This window comes from Malaclemys terrapin, chromosome 1, assembly GCF_027887155.1.
Source record: "Malaclemys terrapin pileata isolate rMalTer1 chromosome 1, rMalTer1.hap1, whole genome shotgun sequence".
Classification (NCBI taxonomy): domain Eukaryota; kingdom Metazoa; phylum Chordata; order Testudines; family Emydidae; genus Malaclemys; species Malaclemys terrapin.
The window spans coordinates 14,271,845-14,275,043 of record NC_071505.1 but is presented as its reverse complement, the minus strand read 5'-3'; positions in this window follow the sequence as shown (position 1 = coordinate 14,275,043).

Below are 3,199 nucleotides of genomic sequence, written 5' to 3'. Positions count from 1 at the left end.
GAAAATCTAAGTACACTGTATCCACTGGATCCCCTTTGGCCACATGTTTGTTGGCCCCCTCAAAGAATTCTAGTAGATTGGTGAGTAGCATGATTTCTAGTAGCATGATTTCCCTTTACAAAAACCATGTCGACTCTTCCCCAACAAATGATGTTCATTTATGTGTCTGACAATTTTATTCTTTATTATACGGCATCAGCTATAAAGAATGTTCCTCTTATCAGACAGGTCCAGATCACAACCCCAGATCAAAACATTCCCCCACTTTTTGAGAGGGATAAAAATGGCCTCTGTAAATGGCCTGTACCTTTATAATGGGCCCAAGTGAAAGGTTAGATCCAAGCTGCTGCAGACATGTGGGTGGATGTAAAATCCAGATCGGACCCTTTTGCAGCTCGAGCCAGTCTCTAAAACTAGAGAAAAACCTGAACTGGAATCTGAAATTCAACTAACCACTCCTCAGTGAACTTTATAGGGACTGATTGGACTTGAAAACCACCTCTTTAGCTCATGGGTTGAATCCAAAACCAGAAGGGACCTATTTTCTGGATTTGGTTTTGATGTGACTAAAGGAGGTGGAAATCTCACAAGAACAGCTCAAGAACTTCTGATGCTGTTGAACCTGGCTGGTTAGCCTCAGTCCCAAACTCTGATCTATAGCCTAAATCCAGTCCTGTTCTAAATCTGAACATGCAATCCTTGGCCTGCTTCCTAATTTGTAATTTCAGGCACGGAGATTGGCAGAACTGTAGGTTAGTATCACTGGGCCAAATTCAGTCTGGCTTTAAGAAGGTTCAATTCCACTGCAGTCATGCCCACTCACAGTGAGGCTAAATTCAACTCATTGGGTCAACTGAAATTATAGTGAAAATGAAGGATCAGTTAAAATAATCTTTAATTGTTTATATTCCCCTATAGCCCTTGACTCCAATTTTTCTAAAAGTAAATGCTGTGCATGCAAAGTTATTGACCAACTACGGATGCAAGTCCATCGTCTGGCCATAAAGCAAATATAGCACAGCAGTGGCAGTGCACGCCTCCACCAATTGCCCCACCAGCATAAAGCTGGAAGCATCAGTCTAGTTTTGATGCCCATTAAATCCACCACGTTGCTGATGAGACCTCTGCTTATGTTCTATATGATTAAGGCATTTGTTTAGTGACCACCAGCTCATTTTATATAGACCAGACAGATGGTAACAGACCTGGGCCAGATTCAAATTCATCTGTTCTCAGTCCCACAAGCTATCACAGTTCTCAGGAGTAGGCACTTTAAAGAAAACTCTGTCCTACACTCAATATGTGGCCTTTCCCTGCATACTGCATTGTTTTTATATATTCTCATACAATTTCATGATTAACTACTGTGTGCATTCTTTTTGCAACCCAGTATTCTTTTAATTTTTATATGGAAATTAATTTCAAATGCAATATAACATAATTGCTTACATGTAATCTCTTCTCATTATGATCCCATACTTGACAGTGTTTGCAAAGAAGCTTACTTGAGTCTTAAGTGCACAACTTTAAATCATGCTGACGAATGAGAGAATGACCCTATTACGAAAGCTGTTGATGCAAAGGACAAAGCCCTGTGACTTTCCCGGGTTAAACAGACAATTCCAATGGCTTTGTCATACAGGTCTGTTTATAGAAAGCCTTCATATGCTGGGCACATAATTTTTTTAAGTCCTGCTCAAAACCTATGACAAGTTGATTCAGTCTCTCTCAACATCCGTCTCTCCCCAGAATCAACAGTAACCCTTATTAATTTTTGCTTCTAATAGAGTTCCCAAAGAGATGGTATAGTTTCTATTAAGGTGTCAACCCTTAAGATAAACTGCATTTTGGAAGCATTTTCAAACAGCCATCACATTCCTGGTAGTATATTAAAAGAGATTATGTGTTGCCTGAGACAGTCAGCCTTGTCAGGTCAGGGCAAAACAACATTTTAAGCCGATTGGCTCATATATCTTAAGGTATGTGTGCTCTTGCACAAATTCACTTTTTTCCCCCCCGGTATTTAAGAAAATCAATGCTTCCTGTTCTTGATTGATCTGAAATGCAGCCAGATTGAACCCTGAATATATTTTCAGTTTGGGAAAGGAAAAAAAATGAGCATGGCAGTGATAATAGTAAATTACTAGGATAAATAGGGATCTAGGATGTCTGAAAACTCTATATTTGGTGTCTTGGCTTTCACAAAACTCCTGATTTGCTTAATGACTTTTGTGAGGTGGGGATAGCTCAGTGGTTTGAGCATTGGCCTGCTAAACCCAGGGTTGGGAGTTCAATCCTTGAGGGGGGGCCACTTGGGGATCTGGGGCAAAATCAGTACTTGGTCCTGCTAGTGAAGGCAGGGGGCTGGACTCGATGACCTTTCAAGGTCCCTTCCAGTTCTAGGAGATGGGATATCTCCCTTATTATTATTATTATACCCCACAGGTGGGTAGGCCAGTGTCTCTCCTCTGCTAAGGTAGCTTTCCAGGGCTCCAACGCTCCGAAGCTGTCTTAAAGCTGACTTTGTGGTCAGATGTAGGGGAATCTTCTGGTGGTGTACAGCTACTGCAATGGTTACTATTCCAGTTCCACCCTGTGAGTGGCATAGCCAGGTCTTCCATTTTCCCTGGCAAGTTATGCTGTGGTAATGGCCTGTTAGGGGATCTTAAGGCTGCTTTATCTTACACTGAGGACTGGTCTAACACACAGTGTTCCACGACAGGGGGAAGATGTGTTTTAAAGCCACCTTTGTACCTCCACCCTGCGTTTGGCTGAGCATTCCTCAGCTGAAGATGAGGATCAGGGCTGTAGAGAATACAAATGTATAAATTACAATTTTGTAGTGAATTCTGTTTGCATCACTTATGTTTGAACAGAAGACTTGAATCATTTCAAATACTATTCTGTAGTCAGTAATTTTTAAAAAGGTAGCTTTGGTGTACATTTTATTTAGAAATAGGCAAACAGAAGAGTCAGGGAAAAGGCTATGAACATCACACTCTTGAACAAATGTATTCTGATATCCCACAAGGAGCTTTACCTGGGTGAACTGAATATGTTCCTTATCCATCAGAATCCATTACACTTCTCTATCTGCCTGTCTGCTTGTCTCAGCAGCAAATGGAAAAGATACTGAAGATTAACTTTTGCACTACATTAGACATGTAATTACAGCTTTTGCGGTAACAAACGCTATAGC